Source organism: Rousettus aegyptiacus, unplaced genomic scaffold (assembly GCF_014176215.1).
Source record: "Rousettus aegyptiacus isolate mRouAeg1 unplaced genomic scaffold, mRouAeg1.p scaffold_m13_p_9, whole genome shotgun sequence".
In the NCBI taxonomy this organism is placed as follows: domain Eukaryota; kingdom Metazoa; phylum Chordata; class Mammalia; order Chiroptera; family Pteropodidae; genus Rousettus; species Rousettus aegyptiacus.
Window position 1 is genome coordinate 23,907,577 of NW_023416312.1, and position 12,428 is coordinate 23,920,004.

The following is a 12,428-nucleotide window of genomic DNA, read 5'->3' on the forward strand; positions in this document are numbered from 1 at the left end:
GTCAGGTGGAATGTGATGGGGTGGTGAATGAGGGAGGAACTGGAGGCAGTGAGAGTGGAAGCGTGAGTGAGCAAAGCTGTATTGGTCAGGGGTCAGTTACAGAGAATAGAATTCATTCCAGCTAGTCTAAACAAAAAGGGATTCCTAGAGGGTATTAAGAGGGTAATAGGATTATTTAGAGGGCTGAAGAGACCCACTCAATGCTGAGCTTCAAGGAAAGTCCCTGAAGTCCACACCACAGAACTAAGCTGTCATGATCAGGGAGCCATTACATAATCAGAAGCCACCACTACCAGCTTGAGAACCATGCAACCTCCGCCATGATCCACATCAGCAAAATGCATGCCTCTCTCCCTCTTTAACTGAGATCCAAAGTCAAGTTTCACACAGGAACATCTGATCAGCTAAACTGAACATCTGAATCTCATCATACCTGGAACCCTAGCTGCAAGAGAGTCTGAGAAATGTATTATTTAGCTATCTAACAGAGGTTAGAATGGATGCTGAATGTCAATTAACCATATCTTACTAAAAATGCACTTAAGGAAAGTAAGTTTCGCATGTATTTAGGACTTATCTTCCCAGGAATATTCTCAGTTCTTAAAGCTTCTTTTTTATGTCTCCCTAAGGGCACCTCCCCCCACTTATGGACATACCATAGGTACTCATTAAAGACCTCCAAAAAGCTTGAGATTATTAACCAGCCTCTTCACTGCTTGATATCTGGGGTGGGCAGGCATCAAGATGAATAAAGGCAACCTTTTTTCTTCTTTGATATTGGAATAAATTGCTACTTTCTTGAACACAGAAGGCTGTATTATTATGAAGGCGTTCTGTATTATTACTGAGAACAATTATTCAGAAGCCAGAAGCCTAGAGCTGACGAGGCTATATTCTCTGAGGAGAAATTCCAGAAACCATTACTCATTACCTTTTTTGCTTATGAAAATAAACTATTCCTTCTTCTGCCTGTCTTTCCGCTCAAGGAAGGACTCAACCCTCCATGTTTGTACTGCATTGGTGAGTTGATGACTGTGAAGGCAGTAGTCTCCATTCTGATGTCAAAGCCAGTGGGTGGTCACTAGATGGGGCCTAGTTGTAGCACTTCACAGAGGAGAACTGTGGGAATAAAGCTTCAGCTTGGTAATATTGAACAAGTGTGTTTCCATAGAGATCCTACAAGCTTACCTAATGAGTGTATCCCTCCCCACCCAGTCTTCCCTGGCAGTGACAGTTCAGGTGGGATGGTGCTTTCCTCACTGTCCAACCAAAACCCTCATGCTCTGCTCTGAGATAAGGAAGACAGGGCCTCTGGAATCAGACATCTGTCCAAACCCCACAGGAGGTGAGGGAGGCCTAATTAATTAGTGTCTGTGAAGCACCTGTATAGCCTCAAATGAGAGGTATGAGGCGACCACAAGCCCAATTAATTATCACCATTGATGGAGCCTTCTGGGCTCACCTCTTTTTTTCAGCTGTGTTGGCCTATCTCAGGACAAAGTCAGGTAAGTGCTGACAGGGCTACTGAGAGGAAAGAAGAAGCAGCAAGCAAAAGATTCTGACTGGAGCCTTGATTCCCCACAGCTGAGGGCCTTGAGCTCTCAAAGTCACCGAAGGTTTCCTGGATATGACCTTTTTCCTCAGAAAAAAATGGCTGTATTCCCCAGAGTGTATATGATTATGTGCCTTTTCCCTCAAAGCGAGGTACTAGTGCCAAGTGGAAACACTTACCTAACTCTGGCCTCTGCTTTAAAGTGGACTGGATCCCCCGAGAATTTCAGCAAAGCCCGACCACCCCAAGGGCCATATTTAAACTCACCACAATTAAATGCAGATTCTGACATCTATCTAGTTCTCTGCTCCTATCTTCTATTTTTCTCCTCCACTCTCCACCATCACCCCTTGGGGAGAGGGTGGGAGGAAAAAGAGAAAATGTACATATAAGAGGACGTTTTATCAAAGCACAATCATCCCTAAATGGAGTGTGGAAAATGAGGGGCTATTTCACATTGGAGTCCTTGTATACTTTATTGCATAAGAGATCACTGGGTGTTTAATTTTCCAGCTCCAAGCATAGGTTTCAGCCAGCCCGGCTGCTTGAACGTAAGTTCAAGGCTGCCTTGGCATTCCTTTGTCCACAGGTCCCCAGAGCTAAGCAGGCCTGGCAGCTAGCATGGTGAGACACTAGAGCATGCAAGGAAGCTGGGGGTGGCTATGCAAGGTGAGGGTCAGTGAAGTCAGGGCCTGTGTGGCCAAGTTTTACACGGCCTAGGTCTGCATGGTCAGGGCCTGTGTAGCCTGGATCTGTGTAGCATGGCAACTGCCACACCCTTAACCAGTCTGAGGCCTCCTGACCCAGAAGTGGGAGATGCTGCTCAGCTTATAACAAAGCTATAAGGCAGCAGGAGTGGAGACCACACTGAAAAAGTATTGGGTTGTATCTGAGAACTCTCGGAGGTACACGTCCACCCAGGAGGACTCCCAGCCCCTCTTCTCTTTAGGCCAGAAGCCTCCCCTACCCACTTTGACATTTCTGACAGGAGGTAGTTTCTCTTGCCCAGACCCTACAGTCCATTCCTCCATTCCACCTCCCATATCCACCTCTTGCTTTCTCTTTCGCCGCCACCAGCACTTTCCTGTCTCTAGGGAGGACAACGAGCCTGGAGCTGTGCACAGCGGCCCAGGCAGCCAATCCTGCCTTCGGGTAAGAACAGGGGGTTGTTTTCCTTACTTCCCCTGACCTCAGAGAGCAGGGAGCTCCAGCCACATTGCTCAGGCAAGGAAAGGGCCCAAGCCTGCTGGCCTTACAGGTTGGGAAGAGACATGCTCGGAAACACAGTGAAAGGAACTGTCAGCCTTCATTATTAATACCTAGTGTTAATATTTAATGCCAGAAAACTGCAGCTCCCTTCTCTACACTGTCACCAAACCTGCATGGGTCATGCCAACCAGAATCCTTCCATCTTAGCACTCTGTAGTCCTCTGCCAAGACCAGCAGAGCATTAGGTTCACCAAAAATAATAGGTTCAAAATGAATTTGAAAAAAATTTTCAAATTAAATAATACCAAAACTGGTTGTGTTTGAAATCTACCCTGCTCTTTAAAAGTCTCTAATACTCTGTGTTCGAATGCCAGAAAGTTTAGAAATGAGACAAGGCATAAGTGTAACCTTTAAAATAGGGAAGATTTTTGCTCTGTGGAGCTTTTTGTATGTTGTTGATGTTCCAGATGTATTTCTTAACCAGCACAAGCAGTGTGGTATGTATGAGACCAACAAAATCTGAAGGATCTGATGAACATCCCAAGATGAATTCAAGATATTGAAAGAACAGGAATATCTACCACTTAGGCAATCAATTAATTCTTACCCATCAAAACCAACTTGTTTCTCAACCTGGGGCACACTGGCAGCATTTAGGGAGGTACAGCCCTTCATTGCACGGGGCTGTCACACACACTGTCCCTGCCCACTCACTCCAAATGGTCCCCTGATACCATGGCCATCAACAACATGCCAACCCATTTACAAACACCCCAGGTGGGGAAGCCCCGATCCAGGTGCACTGGGCCACTGGCATGGGTTTTTGGCAGGTGTGGAAGTATAAAGGTCAACTCAGAAATGACCAAGGCACCAGGCTAGGCCACCAGAGCAGGACCATCCTCATGCTGAGGTCTTTGGAAAGGCAACAGGGTCTGGGACTTGCCTCCACAAAACAAGATGAGGGGGAATCCTGTCCCCAGGCTCACCCCACCCATACTCCACCTCCACCCCAGGGCAGCACCTCCACCCTCCTCACTGAAAGTGGGCTGCCATCTCCACCTGTGGGTGGGTAGTGGCCACAGCTTGCAAGCTTTCATCTCTACAACTTCAAAGAACAGCGTGGTAAAAAAAAAGCCCAGGGCATAATTTTTCAGGATCCAGGAACCTAGATGACTCACCTGTGCTGGCACCAGCCTGGGATCCCTCAACTTGAAGAACACCTCCCAAGCCTGAACCTCACCTGCCACCAGCAACTCACAGGCATTCTTAAAGGACCCGTTACCAGAGCTGAGTCCCTGACTTGGTTGGAAAAGCCATTTGGAGAGGTATAAATAGCAGATGATTTAATTTCAAGGGAATCTTCTCCCTATAAAGTTTTTTATAGTATTTTATTGAGAAATAATTTACACCCAGTAAAATGCAAAAAATCTTAAGTGTACAACTTGACGAATAAAAAAAGAAGTTTTTAATTAAAACACATGCACACTCTAGCTGGAATACCTAAAATGCGAAAGAATGATAATACGCAATGTTGGCCAGGTAGTAGAGCAACAAGAATTCGCATACATATCTCATAGGAGTGGAAGATGGTACCACCACTTTGGAAAATGGTTTGGCAGTTTCTTATAAAGTTAAACAGATACCTAACATACAACCAAGCCATTCCACTCCTGGGTATTTACTCAAGAGAAACAAAAACGTATGTATGTGAACATTCATAGCAGCTTTATTTGTAAGAGCCCAAAACTGGAAACAATACAAACATCTACCACCAGATGAATAGATAAACAAATTGTGGTATATTGTACAGTGGGCTACTAAGCAATAAAGGGAACAAACCCTTTGATACATGCACATGGATGAATCTTGAAATTATCATGCTGAGTAAAAGAAGCCAGGGAGTACATACTGTATGATTTCATTTATATGAAAATCTAGAAAACATACACTATTCTACAGTGACAGAGAGCAAATCGGTGGTTGTCTGGGGATGGGAAAAAGAGAGAAGCAGGCAAGAGGGATTATAAGGGCCCACGAGGAAAGCTTGGGGGGCAACAGATATATTCACAATCTTGATAACAGTGATGGTTTCATGGGTGGATGCATATGTCAAAACGGATCAAACTGTATGATTTAAATATGTGCAGTTTATTGTATGTCAATTATAACTTAATAAAACTGTTTTTTAAAAAGATGGTGTTTCACTGTATGAAAATTATACTACAATTTTTTTAAGTGCTAGAATTCTCTACCACTCTCCCCTACAAAGAAACAAGCACAACAAATCAGGGATCTTGAATTTCACATATCCTCCCCCACTTGGGGATCAGGCAAGAGAAATCCTACTTTAAGCCCAAGACAATTTGACATGAGGGTGGGCACCACACTCCGTCAATGGCAGGAAGACAAGTCAACATGACCGAGCCCAGACCTCCCTTCTCACAGTGTGGCACCGCCTCTTGCTGCAGGGCAAACCGAGGCCAGTAGTCCCAGGGTAAACCACCTATAATGCACACGTTTCCACCTTTTCCTCTCTTCGTTTCTTCCTATCTCTCTTCCTTCTTGGGTGACTATTCATGACTGGAGCATGACAGAAACCACACCAGCCACCAAAATGCTGCACTGTGACAACTTCATCTCTTAATTACAGTAAACATTTACATAATGCTTGGGCATAGCCAGTGCAGAAAAATTCGTTAATGCAGAAACATGCCCTTTAACCATCCCGTTTTATTACACAAACCCTCCAGGGACCTGAGCAGCCTAAGATTTGCAAAAGATGATGGAGAAATTGGCTGAGATATTAAGCCCCTTTCCAGGTGCAATTAAAAGGGGGGTGGAGAACCTCCTGCTGTCACAGATATATATTTTCTTTTCATTCTGAATTCACACTATAAGGATTCCAGGTACCTAGCTGCCATCAGAATTCTAACATTTGCTGGAAATGGAGTTTTGTTTTTACTCTCATCTTTTCCTCTCTGCTTCTGAATTGACAAGCCTGCAGGTTTGCTGGGAGGTCTAATATTTCCACAGCTGCCCAAGCACAAGGCCAGTTGGAAATAAACCCAGCAGCAAAGACCCCCTAAACAATATGAACATTCTTGCTTAAAGCCTTTGATTCTTTAAAACAGACTCTCTCTGGAAAGACCAACTTTAATCACATTTCCTCTAGCAAAACCCAGATGGCCTGGGGAGGGACAGCCCAGGTCAGGTTTATGGTGGGTGAGGAGGTACAGAAGTGCCACAGAAGAATCCCTATTTTCCAGAGGATTCAAACCAGTGAACAAGGAAGGTCACTGTCCACTGAGGGGAGGGGGAGAAAAGACAGTAAGCTTTGGGAAAAGTCAAATCTGAGGGTCTTCCCAGCCTTTTCTACCTCCTCTCCACTCCAGTCTCTCCCTGGCTACGTGATCTTGGAAAAGTGACTCTGTGCCTCAGTTCTGTCAACTTTAAAGCAGGGATAATGGTCCCTACTTTGCAAGGATTTTCTGCAGTTTTGGTGAGGAAACTGTACAGAGCCTCCAGCCAGGGCTAGCATGTCAGCGCTACGCATGCTTGCTTGGTGGCTACTTACAGATACTATTATCATTTTCTTACTATCGCTAGTATCGCCATCATATTTCTCAAACCTTAAGGAGCCAGGAGGATCCCTCATGTGACCTTCCTAGTAATGAAATGGGACTCAAGTGCTCTTGCAGCCCCTTTTCTCCCCTTTTCTCAAAACATGAGGCCTATACCAAATGACCTTGTGCAAGCCACCTCCACAGTTCCCACCCAGACTGGCAAGAAAGGCACCTGGGCTGAGGCTAAGGGTGGAAGGGGCAGCTCTGAGCAGTGAAACCAGAGGGTGGGCATGGCTACCCCATAGGAGAGTGGCCATTTGGGAGGGGGTGAGTAGGCAGGCTGGGGACCTAGGGAGAACTTCTAGATCAGGAATATTGACACCCAAGGCCAACTCTGGGGAGAGGTAGGAGCCCAGGTGTGGGCTCTCCCTCATGTGCAGAAACATGCAATAGCAAATGCCCTACCCAACAACAACTTTCAAGTATGTAATTTATTTCACAGACATTTATAAAGCACTCTGGCTGTGCTAGGCACTTTTGTAGCACCCTATGGGTATCGTAACACTATCTGTTTCATAACTACCCTATGAAACAGATAGTGTTACGATACCCATTTTGCAGATGAGGCAACTGAGGCTCAGAGAGGTTCATTAGCTTGTCCAAGGTCACACAACTAGTAGATGGCAGAATCAGAATTCGAATCCAGGGAGTGGGGCTGCATAGCCTGCTCCCTTATCCACTGCAGATAATACATGCTGCAGAGTTCATAGAAGGTAGAGACCCAGTTGGGGTTGAAGCGGGAGTTGATAGATTTGTTAGGACAGGTGGGAAAAAAAGAGAAAGGCAAAGGGCATTGCAGGTGGGGGCAAGGATGTGAAAGAAGACTTAAGGCAGAAACGAGAACCACATATCTGGTTGGGAAGAACAGGAAAAAAGTTTGTGTCATCAAGTGGGAAATGGAAAGAGAGGGTATCATGGATACTTTTTTGACTATATGTTACAGAAAACATCAACTCAAACTGGCTTCGACCAGTAGCCTTAGAACTCTTTGACCACGATCCACAGTAAGAGGTGTTCTTTCTACTTTGGGTCTGTACATGCACATCCACGTCACCAGACCAACGTTTCACAAAGCACCACTGCATGCGATGCACCCTGATCTTTTTTATTCCGTTCTGTTGGAACTCATTTTCTTCATTGTTGGTTATGACCCACTCAATTGATTTCGAGGCCCATTAATCAGTTCTGATCCACAGTTGGAAAAATACTGGCTTAAACACTAAGGGAATTGATGATGTCAGTAACAAGGAGTGCAGAGGAGGGGTTAGCCCCAGATAGGGGACACTCAGGAACTCTGTGATCTCCATAGGACCTGGGTGCCCCCATCTGCCCACTCAGCTGAGTTTACATCAGCCTAATGCTAATACTGGATTCCCTGGAGCTTATGATGTGCTTGGCCATCCCAGATGACACATTTAAGCAGACAGAAGTCCAGAGGAAGAAAAGACTAGACTGTGAGCGCCTTTTTAAAGAGCAGGTCAGTATTCCCCAGAATCCCCTAGTAGACCTCCCCTCACACCTTCTTGGTCAGGACTGAGCCACAAGTCCACTCCTGACCAGACCCCTAGCCAGAGAAATAGATCAATCACCAGTAGGATGAGACATATCAGGGAGTAAGCCACCATACCCTCTGCAAGCCTGTAAGGGCAGGCCCTCATTATGGATGCTAGCCAAGAAATGCAAAATTGATCCCATGAGGTTTTCAGCAGAAGTGACAGGGTTAAATGTGACAAAGGACAGGGATCCAGAATGGCCAGCCAGTGAGAATGCTGAGCTGTGGGGTTGAGGCATGCTGAGAAGGGCTATAAGCCAGGAGAAGGCAGAAACCAGCTTCCCCCCAGGGGCACCTTGATCAGTCCATGAAGGCTGGCTCTCCAGGGTAGCCTGAAGGGCTAAGAATGGTGTACATACCAGGGGAGGGAGGCAGGAACATCAAGTCCCAGTCCTACCTCTGGGAAAAACCTGCAGGGGACACCCGGTTGAGGCAATGAAGCCAGGTGTCAGTATGTGGGCAAATGAGGGCAAGAGTACTGTCCAGACGAGCCAGGCCTGGAAAAGCAGGTGATAAGAATCAAACTAAGTTTGAAGTAGGGCTGCAAGAAGAAACATAGAAGATAGTATGAGTGTTTCCCACAGAGACAGACTTTAAGATAAAGACTCCAGGGCTGGTAGTTCATGTGTGTTTCAGCTATCTATTGCCAGGCAATGAACCACTCCCATACTTGGCAGCTTAAAATAAATAACAATCATTGATTTGCTCACAATTTTACAATTTGAGCATCAGTTTGGGGCAGCTCAACTGAGGCTGGAAGACCCATTTCCTAAAAAGTCAACGACTTGATGCAGACTATTTTCTGCCAGCTCAAAAATTCATTCTTCCACAGGTCTGGAGGCCAGAAGGCCAAAATCAACACATTGGCAGGTTTGGTTCCTTTTTGAGGGTTCAAAGGGAGAAACTTTTCCAAATCTTTCTCCTAGTTTCTTTGGGTTGCTGGCAATCATTGGTGTTCACTGACTTCTGCTGCATCATCCCGATCTCTGCATCTGCTGTGACATGGCATCTTTCTGTCTGTCTTCATCTCTTTCTTAAAAGGACTCCTGCCATCGGATTTAGGGCCCGCCTAATCCAGTATGACCTCATCTTAACTTGATTACATCTGCAACCACCCTATTTTTAAACAAGGTCACATTCATAGATACTGGGGGTTAGGACTTCACAACATCCTACTTATAGATAGGGGAAATGACAAAAAATTTGCAGCCATCTTTAATCCACCACAATCTCAGTGATGATAACAGGAAGGGAAATGAGGAAGTGAGCAGGGAAGGAAAAACAGTCATAAAGTTTTTGTTATTAAAGCAGTTGTTACTGTGGGCAACTGGGTAAGACTCAGTCCCACTGGGGACCTCTGGGGAACAGCGTAGAACATACCTCAGTCTCCCCAACTGAGAGATGATGTGCTGGACTATTTATCTGCTGATCCCCCCTTGTTAGTGCAGCACTTCCAGCCAGCCCTGTGTCCTGCCACAGGAAGAGTGTGCTGGCAGAAAAACTCCGTTGGCAGAGAGTCATAAGTGTCTGCAATAAAGAGCATAGAGGCAAGAATTACAGGCGGGTGGGTAGGGCACCCTAAGTATCTGCTACAAAAGGCAGCTCAAAACAAGCCAGCAAGAGTTGCAGAGCTGCCCCCTGGCAAAATTCCAACCCCATTCTAAAAGTTTAGCCACTAATAAAGAGCTAGGAGGTACATGAGACTATATAGATGAACCCCAGAAGTCACCCCTAACCATTTGCATCAGACCGAGGGAGGCAGTAAGGGCATGGGCTCCTCACAGTGGGCCAGGGCCACTGGAAGCCAGGTTGAGGAAAGTTCTAATTCTGCCACTAGACAGGGGAAGGGCCCGGGTCTGTGGCCTTGTCCAGAAGCAGGGGCAGACACGAGGCTCCAGGCTGAGCCTTGGGGGAGCAGCTTCCAGGCTTGAGAAGCAGGAACGGCAGTGGGGAGAGGGCCTGCCACAACCACGCTGGCTGCCGAGCCGCCTGAAGTACAGCACACTTCAGATCTAAGCATGACTGGGCTTCAGCAGTCACCCAAGCGGCTTTCCCTGCCCAGAACAGCAGCTCTTTGACCCAGGCCTCAGGAAAAACTGGGAGGAGAGAGACGATGGGAATGTGGGCAGAATGTATTTCCCTCTCTGCTTTTTACCTCCCCTACCAGGTGCTCATGGCCTGCAAAGCAGCCTGCAGAAAACACAGTCATGAGTTTCTCACAAATTATTTTAAATGATTCTCATGCTGTCCATGGGGGGAAATCATGTATTGAAAATCCAGCAAAAGCATAGCCAACCAAGGGCTGCTCTGGATGGCTGCTGAAAAGCAGACAGCGTGGCCACTGGCGTTCAAACCACAAGGGGTCCTGGGATAGAAACAGGCTTCCCAGGCCAAGGCAGGCATGAGCCTGAGGCGATACCCTCTGAAAATGAAGTCACTCCGAGGCCTCACGTGCATGGTCCCATTTAATCCTTCCATCCATCATTCACTCACTCATTCATTTGTTATGCAAGGAATAATCACTAAGTACTTGCTATATGTCACTCGCTGTTCTAGGCCCTGGGAAACTGTTGTGAACAAAACATTTGTTTTAAATCCTTGTAGTCATGGAGCTTACATTCTTGTGGGAGAAAAAGGTAGAAAACAAATAAGCAAAACATGCAGTGTGTTTTATGGTGGGAAGATAGAAGGAGGAAAATAGGACAGGGAAAGGAACAGGGAACATAAGGGCCAGGGGTAAGGGGAAAGTTGTAGCTTTCAAAAAAGTGATCAGGGACGTATTTTCTAAGAAGTTGACTCTTCAACAAAGATCCCGAGGAGGCAAGAGAGGGAGCCCTGTGGATGATGGAGAAAGAGCAGACCAAGGAACTGCCAGCGTGAAGCCTTGAGATGGGAATGGCCAATGTATTCCAGGAACTGCAAAGAGGTCAGGGTCGCTGGTGGAGGAGGAGGAGATAACAGGCCATGAGCTCAGAGAAGAGAGGGAGGCGGGCACAAAAGCAGTCAGGGCCTTCCTGACATCCTTGGCTTTCACTCAGACAACAGAGAAAGGTTCTGGAAGATTCTGTGCCAAAATGGACTGAATCTGATTCAGGTTTTAGGGGCCCCCGCTGGCTGTTGTTTTCAGAGCATTCTGTAAAGGGGTAATAGCAGAAGGGGTGACACCAGTGAAGAGACTACACTTGCAGTGATTCTCCATTTTCAGATACTGAGAACTACAAAAGTAGTAAATAACATTTTAATAAGAATTGTTTTTAATTTCGTCACCAGCATTCCACAAAACCCACCTTTTTCATTATTCCCACTTCAAAGATGAATGAAACAGAGAAGTAACTTACTCAAGTTACCCAGTTGGTAAGCACTTTGACCAAGAAAAATCTGGTCTAGATTTCCCATAAGGCTCAGCCATATTAAAACTCAGATTTACCTAACTTCCTCCTTCTACTGTTTCCTCCTTCCTTTGAGTAAAGCAAAAGTAGACAAAAAGCCCTGTTTTGTCCAGTGGTTTTTGGGTTGATGTCTGATTCCTTCTGGGACTTTTCATGCTTCTGGTCTTTTCCTTGGGAGGCAAAGTAGCATGAGCCAGGGCTGCGGAATAGGATAGGATGGTTTGGGCTGAGCTCGGGCTCTGACACCCACCCTTGGCAGAGCAGTTTCCAGAAGTACAAATCTAGGCTTTACCTCCTCCTGCCATAAGTTCCTTTCCCCTCCATGGCCCAGACAGTAGCCAGTCCTTGGCATCCCCAGCCTTTGGGCTTCGGTACACAGGGCCATGGCTGAAGTTGCTAGGCACCCAGGAGCCAACCCCCTTCCAGGCTTTTGTTTTCGACTGAAGGCAAAGCAGTGAAAAAATTATATGGGATCAGCCATTCCTAGAGTCTATTTTGTATATGGTTGGAGGTACACAGACCCATATTTTTTAATAATTGTGGTTATGTATTTTGATGTGCTAAGAAAAAGAGAACTGACACAGCCAACCCATGACTTCGTGAATGTTATTGCTCAGAAGGAGGCTAAAGTATTTAGGGTTCTTTTTTTTTTAAGGAAAAAGATTTAAATAAAAAGTATTATGTTAATAATAACATAGGAGGTACAAAATACAACAAATATCATGGAGGAATTATAGAATAATGCTGTGGTGGGTTGCCGCAGATGGGGAGAAAATGAAGGGGAAGGCCTCCCCCTATAATCTAAAAAGTTTTTAAAAATACCTTTCAATATAATGGAATAACAAGCATACTATAGAACACTAGAAAAACAGACAACCAAAAATGTTAAAATAAAAATTTCACACTCTCACCTCCCAGATATGACCACCATTAACACCTAAGTGCACATCTGTCTTGGTTTTCTATGGCTATGTAGCAAATAACCACAAATCTAGCAGCTTAAAACAACATCCATTTATCTCATGCCATTTTTGCAGGTCAGAGGTCCAGGTGGACTTGGTTCTCTGCTCTGGGTCCTACAATGCTAAAGTCCTGGTTTCAGC